General features: G+C 43.8%; 6 non-coding genes and 11 pseudogenes across 6 annotated transcripts; all 17 read right to left on the bottom strand.

Moving 5' to 3' along the window:
• Nucleotides 1–779: 779 nt before the first annotated feature.
• LOC140018319 (5S ribosomal RNA) lies at nt 780–897 on the bottom strand (annotated as a pseudogene).
• Nucleotides 898–1822: 925 nt separating this feature from the next.
• LOC140018317 (5S ribosomal RNA) lies at nt 1823–1940 on the bottom strand (annotated as a pseudogene).
• A 925-nt stretch (nt 1941–2865) lies between these two features.
• Nucleotides 2866–2983, bottom strand: LOC140019755 (5S ribosomal RNA; annotated as a pseudogene).
• Nucleotides 2984–3394: 411 nt separating this feature from the next.
• On the bottom strand, nt 3395–3513 carry LOC140018163 (5S ribosomal RNA). The gene has a single exon (XR_011824465.1). It is a non-coding gene; the product is annotated as a 5S ribosomal RNA (ribosomal RNA).
• A 927-nt stretch (nt 3514–4440) lies between these two features.
• Nucleotides 4441–4558, bottom strand: LOC140018463 (5S ribosomal RNA; annotated as a pseudogene).
• A 411-nt stretch (nt 4559–4969) lies between these two features.
• On the bottom strand, nt 4970–5087 carry LOC140018022 (5S ribosomal RNA). Its single transcript, XR_011824325.1, has one exon. It is a non-coding gene; the product is annotated as a 5S ribosomal RNA (ribosomal RNA).
• Nucleotides 5088–5500: 413 nt separating this feature from the next.
• Nucleotides 5501–5619, bottom strand: LOC140018061 (5S ribosomal RNA). The gene has a single exon (XR_011824363.1). It is a non-coding gene; the product is annotated as a 5S ribosomal RNA (ribosomal RNA).
• A 927-nt stretch (nt 5620–6546) lies between these two features.
• LOC140019754 (5S ribosomal RNA) lies at nt 6547–6664 on the bottom strand (annotated as a pseudogene).
• A 411-nt stretch (nt 6665–7075) lies between these two features.
• On the bottom strand, nt 7076–7194 carry LOC140017161 (5S ribosomal RNA). The gene has a single exon (XR_011823474.1). It is a non-coding gene; the product is annotated as a 5S ribosomal RNA (ribosomal RNA).
• A 928-nt stretch (nt 7195–8122) lies between these two features.
• On the bottom strand, nt 8123–8240 carry LOC140018316 (5S ribosomal RNA; annotated as a pseudogene).
• Nucleotides 8241–9165: 925 nt separating this feature from the next.
• On the bottom strand, nt 9166–9283 carry LOC140018315 (5S ribosomal RNA; annotated as a pseudogene).
• A 925-nt stretch (nt 9284–10208) lies between these two features.
• On the bottom strand, nt 10209–10326 carry LOC140019753 (5S ribosomal RNA; annotated as a pseudogene).
• Nucleotides 10327–10737: 411 nt separating this feature from the next.
• Nucleotides 10738–10856, bottom strand: LOC140017159 (5S ribosomal RNA). The gene has a single exon (XR_011823472.1). It is a non-coding gene; the product is annotated as a 5S ribosomal RNA (ribosomal RNA).
• Nucleotides 10857–11784: 928 nt separating this feature from the next.
• On the bottom strand, nt 11785–11902 carry LOC140018314 (5S ribosomal RNA; annotated as a pseudogene).
• Nucleotides 11903–12827: 925 nt separating this feature from the next.
• On the bottom strand, nt 12828–12945 carry LOC140018312 (5S ribosomal RNA; annotated as a pseudogene).
• Nucleotides 12946–13870: 925 nt separating this feature from the next.
• On the bottom strand, nt 13871–13988 carry LOC140019752 (5S ribosomal RNA; annotated as a pseudogene).
• Nucleotides 13989–14399: 411 nt separating this feature from the next.
• On the bottom strand, nt 14400–14518 carry LOC140018162 (5S ribosomal RNA). Its single transcript, XR_011824464.1, has one exon. It is a non-coding gene; the product is annotated as a 5S ribosomal RNA (ribosomal RNA).
• Between the last annotated feature and the right edge of the window lie 898 nt (nt 14519–15416).

Here is a 15416-nt window from a genome sequence, read left to right as displayed (position 1 = left end):
TTTGCACCTTTTTTTTCACTCGTCGCACAACTCTCAATTATCCTGAAAGTGATCCTTCACGCTTGCGCTTATACATTTGCGCCGACAACTTTGACCGACGATCCGGGCTTCGATCCAGCCGTACCGTTCCTGACCTGTCTCGCGCCTTCAGATCCGCCTTCATGCTTCGATAAGAAGCAAAATATAAAGCAATCGTTCCGACGGAGCTAAATTACTACAGCATAAAGAACGAAGGGGAAATTTGGATTTCGAAACAAAAAAGGGAGGGGTGCAACACGAGGATTTCCCAGGGGGTCACCTAGGGGTGTCAACGTGCCGGGTCTGGGCCGGAATTCATTATTCTGGACCCGGACCCGGATCCGACCCGTTTACCCGACGGGTCTTTTATTCGGTGTTCCGGATCCGGACCCGGCGAGTCTCGGATCCGGGTCGGGTCTACCCGAACAAATTTGCCAAAATTTATAATTTCTAACAAAAAAGAGAAAAAGATATATTTGTAAACTAATTTCTAACTAATGCAAAGAAAAAAGCAAATAAGAAAATAAATCAAATTGATTTTACTCAAATACATCATCCTAATCAAATTATATTGATAATATATATTTTTTATAAATTATTAAATCATTTATATCCGGATCCGGGTCTAATACGGGTCGGAATACTATATTCCGTATCCGACCCGTTTTTTTGTTTGAAAAAACGGATCCGAATCCGGATAACGGAATTAAATCCCTACCCATACCCGCAAAAATTTCAGGGATCCGATCCGGATCCGGGTGTAGACCCGACCCGTTGACCGGCCTAGGGTCACCCATCCTAGTACTACTGTCGCCCAAGCACGCTTAACTTCGGAGTTCTGATGGGATCCGGTGCATTAGTGCTGGTATGATCGCACCCGCCATGTTCCTTTCGCTTTATTCTTTTAAACTGCCACGTCCTGTGAAGCAGTTTGGCTTTTCTGGACCCGAATTCATTCTAAGCGTCAGTTCATGAATTTCCTCTCATCCTTTTATTTATTTACTTTTATATTTTTTTCTTGTTGCTTTGCACCTTTTTTTTCACTCGTCGCACAACTCTCAATTATCCTGAAAGTGATCCTTCACGCTTGCGCTTATACATTTGCGCCGACAATTTTGACCGACGATCCGGGCTTCGATCCAGCCGTACCGTTCCTGACCTGTCTCGCGCCTTCAGATCCGCCTTCATGCTTCGATAAGAAGCAAAATATAAAGCAATCGTTCCGACGGAGCTAAATTACTACAGCATAAAGAACGAAGGGGAAATTTGGATTTCGAAACAAAAAAGGGAGGGGTGCAACACGAGGATTTCCCAGGGGGTCACCTAGGGGTGTCAACGTGCCGGGTCCGGGCCGGAATTCATTATTCTGGACCCGGACCCGGATCCGACCCGTTTACCCGACGGGTCTTTTATTCGGTGTTTCGGATCCGGACCCGGCGAGTCTCGGATCCGGGTCGGGTCTACCCGAACAAATTTGCCAAAATTTATAATTTCTAACAAAAAAGAGAAAAAGATATATTTGTAAACTAATTTCTAACTAATGCAAAGAAAAAACCAAATAAGAAAATAAATCAAATTGATTTTACTCAAATACATCATCCTAATCAAATTATATTGATAATATATATTTTTTATAAATTATTAAATCATTTATATCCGGATCCGGGTCTAATACGGGTCGGAATACTATATTCCGTATCCGACCCGTTTTTTTGTTTGAAAAAACGGATCCGAATCCGGATAACGGAATTAAATCCCTACCCATACCCGCAAAAATTTCAGGGATCCGATCCGGATCCGGGTGTAGACCCGACCCGTTGACCGGCCTAGGGTCACCCATCCTAGTACTACTGTCGCCCAAGCACGCTTAACTTCGGAGTTCTGATGGGATCCGGTGCATTAGTGCTGGTATGATCGCACCCGCCATGTTCCTTTCGCTTTATTCTTTTAAACTGCCACGTCCTGTGAAGCAGTTTGGCTTTTCTGGACCCGAATTCATTCTAAGCGTCAGTTCATGAATTTCCTCTCATCCTTTTATTTATTTACTTTTATATTTTTTTCTTGTTGCTTTGCACCTTTTTTTTCACTCGTCGCACAACTCTCAATTATCCTGAAAGTGATCCTTCACGCTTGCGCTTATACATTTGCGCCGACAACTTTGACCGACGATCCGGGCTTCGATCCAGCCGTACCGTTCCTGACCTGTCTCACGCCTTCAGATCCGCCTTCATGCTTCGATAAGAAGCAAAATATAAAGCAATCGTTCCGACGGAGCTAAATTACTACAGCATAAAGAACGAAGGGGAAATTTGGATTTCGAAACAAAAAAGGGAGGGGTGCAACACGAGGATTTCCCAGGGGGTCACCTAGGGGTGTCAACGTGCCGGGTCCGGGCCGGAATTCATTATTCTGGACCCGGACCCGGATCCGACCCGTTTACCCGACGGGTCTTTTATTCGGTGTTTCGGATCCGGACCCGGCGAGTCTCGGATCCGGGTCGGGTCTACCCGAACAAATTTGCCAAAATTTATAATTTCTAACAAAAAAGAGAAAAAGATATATTTGTAAACTAATTTCTAACTAATGCAAAGAAAAAACCAAATAAGAAAATAAATCAAATTGATTTTACTCAAATACATCATCCTAATCAAATTATATTGATAATATATATTTTTTATAAATTATTAAATCATTTATATCCGGATCCGGGTCTAATACGGGTCGGAATACTATATTCCGTATCCGACCCGTTTTTTTGTTTGAAAAAACGGATCCGGATCCGGATAACGGAATTAAATCCCTACCCATACCCGCAAAAATTTCAGGGATCCGATCCGGATCCGGGTGTAGACCCGACCCGTTGACCGGCCTAGGGTCACCCATCCTAGTACTACTGTCGCCCAAGCACGCTTAACTTCGAAGTTCTGATGGGATCCGGTGCATTAGTGCTGGTATGATCGCACCCGCCATGTTCCTTTCGCTCTATTCTTTTAAACTGCCACGTCCTGTGAAGCAGTTTGGCTTTTCTGGACCCGAATTCAGTCTAAGCGTCAATTCATGAATTTCCTCTCATCCTTTTATTTTTTTACTTTTATATTTTTTTCTTGTTGCTTTGCACCTTTTTTTTCCCTCGTCGCACAACTCTCAATTATCCTTAAATTGATCCTTCACGCTTGCGCTTATACATTTGCGCCGACAACTTTGACCGACGATCCGGGCTTCGATCCAGCCGTACCGTTCCTGACTTGTTTCGCGCCTTCAGATTCGCCTTCATGCTTCGATAAGAAGCAAAATATAAAGCAATCGTTCCGACGGAGCTAAATTACTACAGCATAAAGAACGAAGGGGAAATTTGGATTTCGAAACAAAAAAGGGAGGGGTGCAACACGAGGACTTCCCAGGGGGTCACCCATCCTAGTACTACTCTCGCCCAAGCACGCTTAAATTCGGAGTTCTGATGGGATCCAATGCATTAGTGCTGGTATCATCGCACCCGCCATGTTCCTTTCGCTTTATTCTTTTAAACTGCCCCGTCCTGTGAAGCAGTGTGGCTTTTATGGACCCCAATTCATTTTAAGCGTCAATTCAAGAATTTCCCCTCATCCTTTTATTTATTTACTTTTACATTTTTTTCTTGTTGATTTGCACCATTTTTTTTTCCCTCGTCGCGCAACTCTCAATTATCCTGAAATTGATCCTTCACGCTTGCGCTTATACATTTGCGCCGACAACTTTGACCGACGATCCGGGCTTCGATCCAGCCGTACCGTTCCTGACTTGTCTCGCGCCTTCAGATCCGCCTTCATGCTTCGATGAGAAGCAAAATATAAAGCAATCGTTCCGACGGAGCTAAATTACTACAGCATAAAGAACGAAGGGGAAATTTGGATTTCGAAACAAAAAAGGGAGGGGTGCAACACGAGGATTTCCCAGGGGGTCACCTAGGGGTGTCAACGGGCCGGGTCCGGGCCGGAATTCATTATTCCGGACCCGGACCCGGATCCGACCCGTTTACCCGACGGGTCTTTTATTCTGTGTTCCGGATCCGGACCCGGCGAGTCTCGGATCCGGGTCGGGTCTACCCGAACAAATTTGCCAAAATTTATAATTTCTAACAAAAAAGAGAAAAAGATATATTTGTAAACAAATTTCTAGCTAATGTAAAGAAAAAACCAAATAAGAAAATAAATCAAATTGATTTTACTCAAATACATCATCCTAATCAAATTATATTGATAATATATATTTTTTATAAATTATTAAATCATTTATATCCGGATCCGGGTCTAATACGGGTCGGAATACCATATTCCGTATCCGACCCGTTTTTTTGTTTGAAAAAACGGATCCGGATCCGGATAACGGAATTAAATCCCTACCCATACCCGCAAAAATTTCAGGGATCCGATCCGGATCCGGGTCTAGACCCGACCCGTTGACAGGCCTAGGGTCACCCATCCTAGTACTACCGTCGCCCAAGCACGCTTAACTTCGGAGTTCTGATGGGATCCGGTGCATTAGTGCTGGTATGATCGCACCCGCCATGTTCCTTTCGCTTTATTCTTTTAAACTGCCACGTCCTGTGAAGCAGTTTGGCTTTTCTGGACCCGAATTCATTCTAAGCGTCAGTTCATGAATTTCCTCTCATCCTTTTATTTATTTACTTTTATATTTTTTTCTTGTTGCTTTGCACCTTTTTTTTCCCTCGTCGCACAACTCTCAATTATCCAGAAAGTGATCCTTCACGCTTGCGCTTATACATTTGCGCCGACAACTTTGACCGACGATCCGGGCTTCGATCCAGCCGTACCGTTCCTGACTTGTCTCGCGCCTTCAGATCCGCCTTCATGCTTCGATAAGAAGCAAAATATAAAGCAATCGTTCCGACGGAGCTAAATTACTACAGCATAAAGAACGAAGGGGAAATTTGGATTTCGAAACAAAAAAGGGAGGGGTGCAACACGAGGACTTCCCAGGGGTCACCCATCCTAGTACTACTCTCGCCCAAGCACGCTTAACTTCGGAGTTCTGATGGGATCTGGTGCATTAGTGCTGGTATGATCGCACCCGCCATGTTCCTTTCGCTTTATTCTTTTAAACTGCCCCGTCCTGTGAAGCAGTGTGGCTTTTCTGGACCCGACTTCATTTTAAGCGTCAATTCAAGAATTTCCCCTCATCCTTTTATTTATTTACTTTTACATTTTTTTCTTGTTGATTTGCACCATTTTTTTTTCCCTCGTCGCGCAACTCTCAATTATCCTGAAATTGATCCTTCACGCTTGCGCTTATACATTTGCGCCGACAACTTTGACCGACGATCCGGGCTTCGATCCAGCCGTACCGTTCCTGACTTGTCTCGCGCCTTCAGATCCGCCTTCATACTTCGATAAGAAGCAAAATATAAAGCAATCGTTCCGACGGAGCTAAATTACTACAGCATAAAGAACGAAGGGAAAATTTGGATTTCGAAACAAAAAAGGGAGGGGTGCAACACGAGAACTTCCCAGGGGGTCTCCCATCCTAGTACTACTCTCGCCCAAGCACGCTTAACTTTGGAGTTCTGATGGGATCGGGTGCATTAGTGCTGGTATGATCGCACCCGCCATGTTCCTTTCGCTTTATTCTTTTAAACTGCCACGTCCTGTGAAGCAGTTTGGCTTTTCTGGACCCGAATTCATTTTAAGCGTCAATTCAAGAATTTCCCCTCATCCTTTTATTTATTTACTTTTACATTTTTTTCTTGTTGATTTGCACCATTTTTTTTTCCCTCGTCGCGCAACTCTCAATTATCCTGAAATTGATCCTTCACGCTTGCGCTTATACATTTGCGCCGACAACTTTGACCGACGATCCGGGCTTCGATCCAGCCGTACCGTTCCTGACCTGTCTCGCGCCTTCAGATCCGCCTTCATGCTTCGATAAGAAGCAAAATATAAAGCAATCGTTCCGACGGAGCTAAATTACTACAGCATAAAGAACGAAGGGGAAATTTGGATTTCGAAACAAAAAAGGGAGGGGTGCAACACGAGGATTTCCCAGGGGGTCACCTAGGGGTGTCAACGTGCCGGGTCCGGGCCGGAATTCATTATTCTGGACCCGGACCCGGATCCGACCCGTTTACCCGACGGGTCTTTTATTCGGTGTTTCGGATCCGGACCCGGCGAGTCTCGGATCCGGGTCGGGTCTACCCGAACAAATTTGCCAAAATTTATAATTTCTAACAAAAAAGAGAAAAAGATATATTTGTAAACTAATTTCTAACTAATGCAAAGAAAAAACCAAATAAGAAAATAAATCAAATTGATTTTACTCAAATACATCATCCTAATCAAATTATATTGATAATATATATTTTTTATAAATTATTAAATCATTTATATCCGGATCCGGGTCTAATACGGGTCGGAATACTATATTCCGTATCCGACCCGTTTTTTTGTTTGAAAAAACGGATCCGGATCCGGATAACGGAATTAAATCCCTACCCATACCCGCAAAAATTTCAGGGATCCGATCCGGATCCGGGTGTAGACCCGACCCGTTGACCGGCCTAGGGTCACCCATCCTAGTACTACTGTCGCCCAAGCACGCTTAACTTCGAAGTTCTGATGGGATCCGGTGCATTAGTGCTGGTATGATCGCACCCGCCATGTTCCTTTCGCTCTATTCTTTTAAACTGCCACGTCCTGTGAAGCAGTTTGGCTTTTCTGGACCCGAATTCAGTCTAAGCGTCAATTCATGAATTTCCTCTCATCCTTTTGTTTTTTTACTTTTATATTTTTTTCTTGTTGCTTTGCACCTTTTTTTTCCCTCGTCGCACAACTCTCAATTATCCTTAAATTGATCCTTCACGCTTGCGCTTATACATTTGCGCCGACAACTTTGACCGACGATCCGGGCTTCGATCCAGCCGTACCGTTCCTGACTTGTCTCGCGCCTTCAGATTCGCCTTCATGCTTCGATAAGAAGCAAAATATAAAGCAATCGTTCCGACGGAGCTAAATTACTACAGCATAAAGAACGAAGGGGAAATTTGGATTTCGAAACAAAAAAGGGAGGGGTGCAACACGAGGACTTCCCAGGGGGTCACCCATCCTAGTACTACTCTCGCCCAAGCACGCTTAACTTCGGAGTTCTGATGGGATCCGGTGCATTAGTGCTGGTATGATCGCACCCGCCATGTTCCTTTCGCTTTATTCTTTTAAACTGCCCCGTCCTGTGAAGCAGTGTGGCTTTTCTGGACCCGAATTCATTTTAAGCGTCAATTCAAGAATTTCCCCTCATCCTTTTATTTATTTACTTTTACATTTTTTTCTTGTTGATTTGCACCATTTTTTTTTTCCCTCGTCGCGCAACTCTCAATTATCCTGAAATTGATCCTTCACGCTTGCGCTTATACATTTGCGCCGACAACTTTGACCGACGATCCGGGCTTCGATCCAGCCGTACCGTTCCTGACTTGTCTCGCGCCTTCAGATCCGCCTTCATGCTTCGATGAGAAGCAAAATATAAAGCAATCGTTCCGACGGAGCTAAATTACTACAGCATAAAGAACGAAGGGGAAATTTGGATTTCGAAACAAAAAAGGGAGGGGTGCAACACGAGGATTTCCCAGGGGGTCACCTAGGGGTGTCAACGTGCCGGGACCGGGCCGGAATTCATTATTCTGGACCCGGACCCGGATCCGACCCGTTTACCCGACGGGTCTTTTATTCGGTGTTTCGGATCCGGACCCGGCGAGTCTCGGATCCGGGTCGGGTCTACCCGAACAAATTTGCCAAAATTTATAATTTCTAACAAAAAAGAGAAAAAGATATATTTGTAAACTAATTTCTAACTAATGCAAAGAAAAAACCAAATAAGAAAATAAATCAAATTGATTTTACTCAAATACATCATCCTAATCAAATTATATTGATAATATATATTTTTTATAAATTATTAAATCATTTATATCCGGATCCGGGTCTAATACGGGTCGGAATACTATATTCCGTATCCGACCCGTTTTTTTGTTTGAAAAAACGGATCCGAATCCGGATAACGGAATTAAATCCCTACCCATACCCGCAAAAATTTCAGGGATCCGATCCGGATCCGGGTGTAGACCCGACCCGTTGACCGGCCTAGGGTCACCCATCCTAGTACTACTGTCGCCCAAGCACGCTTAACTTCGGAGTTCTGATGGGATCCGGTGCATTAGTGCTGGTATGATCGCACCCGCCATGTTCCTTTCGCTTTATTCTTTTAAACTGCCACGTCCTGTGAAGCAGTTTGGCTTTTCTGGACCCGAATTCATTCTAAGCGTCAGTTCATGAATTTCCTCTCATCCTTTTATTTATTTACTTTTATATTTTTTTCTTGTTGCTTTGCACCTTTTTTTTCACTCGTCGCACAACTCTCAATTATCCTGAAAGTGATCCTTCACGCTTGCGCTTATACATTTGCGCCGACAACTTTGACCGACGATCCGGGCTTCGATCCAGCCGTACCGTTCCTGACCTGTCTCGCGCCTTCAGATCCGCCTTCATGCTTCGATAAGAAGCAAAATATAAAGCAATCGTTCCGACGGAGCTAAATTACTACAGCATAAAGAACGAAGGGGAAATTTGGATTTCGAAACAAAAAAGGGAGGGGTGCAACACGAGGATTTCCCAGGGGGTCACCTAGGGGTGTCAACGTGCCGGGTCCGGGCCGGAATTCATTATTCTGGACCCGGACCCGGATCCGACCCGTTTACCCGACGGGTCTTTTATTCGGTGTTTCGGATCCGGACCCGGCGAGTCTCGGATCCGGGTCGGGTCTACCCGAACAAATTTGCCAAAATTTATAATTTCTAACAAAAAAGAGAAAAAGATATATTTGTAAACTAATTTCTAACTAATGCAAAGAAAAAACCAAATAAGAAAATAAATCAAATTGATTTTACTCAAATACATCATCCTAATCAAATTATATTGATAATATATATTTTTTATAAATTATTAAATCATTTATATCCGGATCCGGGTCTAATACGGGTCGGAATACTATATTCCGTATCCGACCCGTTTTTTTGTTTGAAAAAACGGATCCGAATCCGGATAACGGAATTAAATCCCTACCCATACCCGCAAAAATTTCAGGGATCCGATCCGGATCCGGGTGTAGACCCGACCCGTTGACCGGCCTAGGGTCACCCATCCTAGTACTACTGTCGCCCAAGCACGCTTAACTTCGGAGTTCTGATGGGATCCGGTGCATTAGTGCTGGTATGATCGCACCCGCCATGTTCCTTTCGCTTTATTCTTTTAAACTGCCACGTCCTGTGAAGCAGTTTGGCTTTTCTGGACCCGAATTCATTCTAAGCGTCAGTTCATGAATTTCCTCTCATCCTTTTATTTATTTACTTTTATATTTTTTTCTTGTTGCTTTGCACCTTTTTTTTCACTCGTCGCACAACTCTCAATTATCCTGAAAGTGATCCTTCACGCTTGCGCTTATACATTTGCGCCGACAACTTTGACCGACGATCCGGGCTTCGATCCAGCCGTACCGTTCCTGACCTGTCTCGCGCCTTCAGATCCGCCTTCATGCTTCGATAAGAAGCAAAATATAAAGCAATCGTTCCGACGGAGCTAAATTACTACAGCATAAAGAACGAAGGGGAAATTTGGATTTCGAAACAAAAAAGGGAGGGGTGCAACACGAGGATTTCCCAGGGGGTCACCTAGGGGTGTCAACGTGCCGGGTCCGGGCCGGAATTCATTATTCTGGACCCGGACCCGGATCCGACCCGTTTACCCGACGGGTCTTTTATTCGGTGTTTCGGATCCGGACCCGGCGAGTCTCGGATCCGGGTCGGGTCTACCCGAACAAATTTGCCAAAATTTATAATTTCTAACAAAAAAGAGAAAAAGATATATTTGTAAACTAATTTCTAACTAATGCAAAGAAAAAACCAAATAAGAAAATAAATCAAATTGATTTTACTCAAATACATCATCCTAATCAAATTATATTGATAATATATATTTTTTATAAATTATTAAATCATTTATATCCGGATCCGGGTCTAATACGGGTCGGAATACTATATTCCGTATCCGACCCGTTTTTTTGTTTGAAAAAACGGATCCGGATCCGGATAACGGAATTAAATCCCTACCCATACCCGCAAAAATTTCAGGGATCCGATCCGGATCCGGGTGTAGACCCGACCCGTTGACCGGCCTAGGGTCACCCATCCTAGTACTACTGTCGCCCAAGCACGCTTAACTTCGAAGTTCTGATGGGATCCGGTGCATTAGTGCTGGTATGATCGCACCCGCCATGTTCCTTTCGCTCTATTCTTTTAAACTGCCACGTCCTGTGAAGCAGTTTGGCTTTTCTGGACCCGAATTCAGTCTAAGCGTCAATTCATGAATTTCCTCTCATCCTTTTGTTTTTTTACTTTTATATTTTTTTCTTGTTGCTTTGCACCTTTTTTTTCCCTCGTCGCACAACTCTCAATTATCCTTAAATTGATCCTTCACGCTTGCGCTTATACATTTGCGCCGACAACTTTGACCGACGATCCGGGCTTCGATCCAGCCGTACCGTTCCTGACTTGTCTCGCGCCTTCAGATTCGCCTTCATGCTTCGATAAGAAGCAAAATATAAAGCAATCGTTCCGACGGAGCTAAATTACTACAGCATAAAGAACGAAGGGGAAATTTGGATTTCGAAACAAAAAAGGGAGGGGTGCAACACGAGGACTTCCCAGGGGGTCACCCATCCTAGTACTACTCTCGCCCAAGCACGCTTAACTTCGGAGTTCTGATGGGATCCGGTGCATTAGTGCTGGTATGATCGCACCCGCCATGTTCCTTTCGCTTTATTCTTTTAAACTGCCCCGTCCTGTGAAGCAGTGTGGCTTTTCTGGACCCGAATTCATTTTAAGCGTCAATTCAAGAATTTCCCCTCATCCTTTTATTTATTTACTTTTACATTTTTTTCTTGTTGATTTGCACCATTTTTTTTTTCCCTCGTCGCGCAACTCTCAATTATCCTGAAATTGATCCTTCACGCTTGCGCTTATACATTTGCGCCGACAACTTTGACCGACGATCCGGGCTTCGATCCAGCCGTACCGTTCCTGACTTGTCTCGCGCCTTCAGATCCGCCTTCATGCTTCGATGAGAAGCAAAATATAAAGCAATCGTTCCGACGGAGCTAAATTACTACAGCATAAAGAACGAAGGGGAAATTTGGATTTCGAAACAAAAAAGGGAGGGGTGCAACACGAGGATTTCCCAGGGGGTCACCTAGGGGTGTCAACGTGCCGGGACCGGGCCGGAATTCATTATTCTGGACCCGGACCCGGATCCGACCCGTTTACCCGACGGGTCTTTTATTCGGTGTTTCGGATCCGGACCCGGCGAGTCTCGGATCCGGGTCGGGTCTACCCGAACAAATTTGCCAAAATTTATAATTTCTAACAAAAAAGAGAAAAAGATATATTTGTAAACTAATTTCTAACTAATGCAAAGAAAAAACCAAATAAGAAAATAAATCAAATTGATTTTACTCAAATACATCATCCTAATCAAATTATATTGATAATATATATTTTTTATAAATTATTAAATCATTTATATCCGGATCCGGGTCTAATACGGGTCGGAATACTATATTCCGTATCCGACCCGTTTTTTTGTTTGAAAAAACGGATCCGAATCCGGATAACGGAATTAAATCCCTACCCATACCCGCAAAAATTTCAGGGATCCGATCCGGATCCGGGTGTAGACCCGACCCGTTGACCGGCCTAGGGTCACCCATCCTAGTACTACTGTCGCCCAAGCACGCTTAACTTCGGAGTTCTGATGGGATCCGGTGCATTAGTGCTGGTATGATCGCACCCGCCATGTTCCTTTCGCTTTATTCTTTTAAACTGCCACGTCCTGTGAAGCAGTTTGGCTTTTCTGGACCCGAATTCATTCTAAGCGTCAGTTCATGAATTTCCTCTCATCCTTTTATTTATTTACTTTTATATTTTTTTCTTGTTGCTTTGCACCTTTTTTTTCACTCGTCGCACAACTCTCAATTATCCTGAAAGTGATCCTTCACGCTTGCGCTTATACATTTGCGCCGACAACTTTGACCGACGATCCGGGCTTCGATCCAGCCGTACCGTTCCTGACCTGTCTCGCGCCTTCAGATCCGCCTTCATGCTTCGATAAGAAGCAAAATATAAAGCAATCGTTCCGACGGAGCTAAATTACTACAGCATAAAGAACGAAGGGGAAATTTGGATTTCGAAACAAAAAAGGGAGGGGTGCAACACGAGGATTTCCCAGGGGGTCACCTAGGGGTGTCAACGTGCCGGGTCCGGGCCGGAATTCATTATTCTGGACCCGGACCCGGATCCGACCCGTTTACCCGACGGGTCTTTTATTCGGTGTTTCGGATCCGGACCCGGCGAGTCTCGGATCCGGGTCGGGTCTACCCGAACAAATTTGCCAAAATTTATAATTTCTAACAAAAAAGAGAAAAAGATATATTTGTAAACTAATTTCTAACTAATGCAAAGAAAAAACCAAATAAGAAAATAAATCAAATTGATTTTACTCAAATACATCATCCTAATCAAATTATATTGATAATATATATTTTTTATAAATTATTAAATCATTTATATCCGGATCCGGGTCTAATACGGGTCGGAATACTATATTCCGTATCCGACCCGTTTTTTTGTTTGAAAAAACGGATCCGAATCCGGATAACGGAATTAAATCCCTACCCATACCCGCAAAAATTTCAGGGATCCGATCCGGATCCGGGTGTAGACCCGACCCGTTGACCGGCCTAGGGTCACCCATCCTAGTACTACTGTCGCCCAAGCACGCTTAACTTCGGAGTTCTGATGGGATCCGGTGCATTAGTGCTGGTATGATCGCACCCGCCATGTTCCTTTCGCTTTATTCTTTTAAACTGCCACGTCCTGTGAAGCAGTTTGGCTTTTCTGGACCCGAATTCATTCTAAGCGTCAGTTCATGAATTTCCTCTCATCCTTTTATTTATTTACTTTTATATTTTTTTCTTGTTGCTTTGCACCTTTTTTTTCACTCGTCGCACAACTCTCAATTATCCTGAAAGTGATCCTTCACGCTTGCGCTTATACATTTGCGCCGACAACTTTGACCGACGATCCGGGCTTCGATCCAGCCGTACCGTTCCTGACCTGTCTCGCGCCTTCAGATCCGCCTTCATGCTTCGATAAGAAGCAAAATATAAAGCAATCGTTCCGACGGAGCTAAATTACTACAGCATAAAGAACGAAGGGGAAATTTGGATTTCGAAACAAAAAAGGGAGGGGTGCAACACGAGGATTTCCCAGGGGGTCACCTAGGGGTGTCAACGTGCCGGGTCCGGGCCGGAATTCATTATTCTGGACCCGGACCCGGATCCGACCCGTTTACCCGACGGGTCTTTTATTCGGTGTTTCGGATCCGGACCCGGCGAGTCTCGGATCCGGGTCGGGTCTACCCGAACAAATTTGCCAAAATTTATAATTTCTAACAAAAAAGAGAAAAAGATATATTTGTAAACTAATTTCTAACTAATGCAAAGAAAAAACCAAATAAGAAAATAAATCAAATTGATTTTACTCAAATACATCATCCTAATCAAATTATATTGATAATATATATTTTTTATAAATTATTAAATCATTTATATCCGGATCCGGGTCTAATACGGGTCGGAATACTATATTCCGTATCCGACCCGTTTTTTTGTTTGAAAAAACGGATCCGGATCCGGATAACGGAATTAAATCCCTACCCATACCCGCAAAAATTTCAGGGATCCGATCCGGATCCGGGTGTAGACCCGACCCGTTGACCGGCCTAGGGTCACCCATCCTAGTACTACTGTCGCCCAAGCACGCTTAACTTCGAAGTTCTGATGGGATCCGGTGCATTAGTGCTGGTATGATCGCACCCGCCATGTTCCTTTCGCTCTATTCTTTTAAACTGCCACGTCCTGTGAAGCAGTTTGGCTTTTCTGGACCCGAATTCAGTCTAAGCGTCAATTCATGAATTTCCTCTCATCCTTTTATTTTTTTACTTTTATATTTTTTTCTTGTTGCTTTGCACCTTTTTTTTCCCTCGTCGCACAACTCTCAATTATCCTTAAATTGATCCTTCACGCTTGCGCTTATACATTTGCGCCGACAACTTTGACCGACGATCCGGGCTTCGATCCAGCCGTACCGTTCCTGACTTGTCTCGCGCCTTCAGATTCGCCTTCATGCTTCGATAAGAAGCAAAATATAAAGCAATCGTTCCGACGGAGCTAAATTACTACAGCATAAAGAACGAAGGGGAAATTTGGATTTCGAAACAAAAAAGGGAGGGGTGCAACACGAGGACTTCCCAGGGGGTCACCCATCCTAGTACTACTCTCGCCCAAGCACGCTTAAATTCGGAGTTCTGATGGGATCCAATGCATTAGTGCTGGTATCATCGCACCCGCCATGTTCCTTTCGCTTTATTCTTTTAAACTGCCCCGTCCTGTGAAGCAGTGTGGCTTTTATGGACCCCAATTCATTTTAAGCGTCAATTCAAGAATTTCCCCTCATCCTTTTATTTATTTACTTTTACATTTTTTTCTTGTTGATTTGCACCATTTTTTTTTCCCTCGTCGCGCAACTCTCAATTATCCTGAAATTGATCCTTCACGCTTGCGCTTATACATTTGCGCCGACAACTTTGACCGACGATCCGGGCTTCGATCCAGCCGTACCGTTCCTGACTTGTCTCGCGCCTTCAGATCCGCCTTCATGCTTCGATGAGAAGCAAAATATAAAGCAATCGTTCCGACGGAGCTAAATTACTACAGCATAAAGAACGAAGGGGAAATTTGGATTTCGAAACAAAAAAGGGAGGGGTGCAACACGAGGATTTCCCAGGGGGTCACCTAGGGGTGTCAACGGGCCGGGTCCGGGCCGGAATTCATTATTCCGGACCCGGACCCGGATCCGACCCGTTTACCCGACGGGTCTTTTATTCTGTGTTCCGGATCCGGACCCGGCGAGTCTCGGATCCGGGTCGGGTCTACCCGAACAAATTTGCCAAAATTTATAATTTCTAACAAAAAAGAGAAAAAGATATATTTGTAAACAAATTTCTAGCTAATGTAAAGAAAAAACCAAATAAGAAAATAAATCAAATTGATTTTACTCAAATACATCATCCTAATCAAATTATATTGATAATATATATTTTTTATAAATTATTAAATCATTTATATCCGGATCCGGGTCTAATACGGGTCGGAATACCATATTCCGTATCCGACCCGTTTTTTTGTTTGAAAAAACGGATCCGGATCCGGATAACGGAATTAAATCCCTACCCATACCCGCAAAA

The sequence above is a fragment of the Coffea arabica genome, chromosome 11c, assembly GCF_036785885.1.
Source record: "Coffea arabica cultivar ET-39 chromosome 11c, Coffea Arabica ET-39 HiFi, whole genome shotgun sequence".
NCBI lineage: Eukaryota > Viridiplantae > Streptophyta > Magnoliopsida > Gentianales > Rubiaceae > Coffea > Coffea arabica.
The sequence above is the reverse complement of the archived record's forward strand: the minus strand, read 5'-3'. Positions and strand labels throughout refer to the sequence as shown.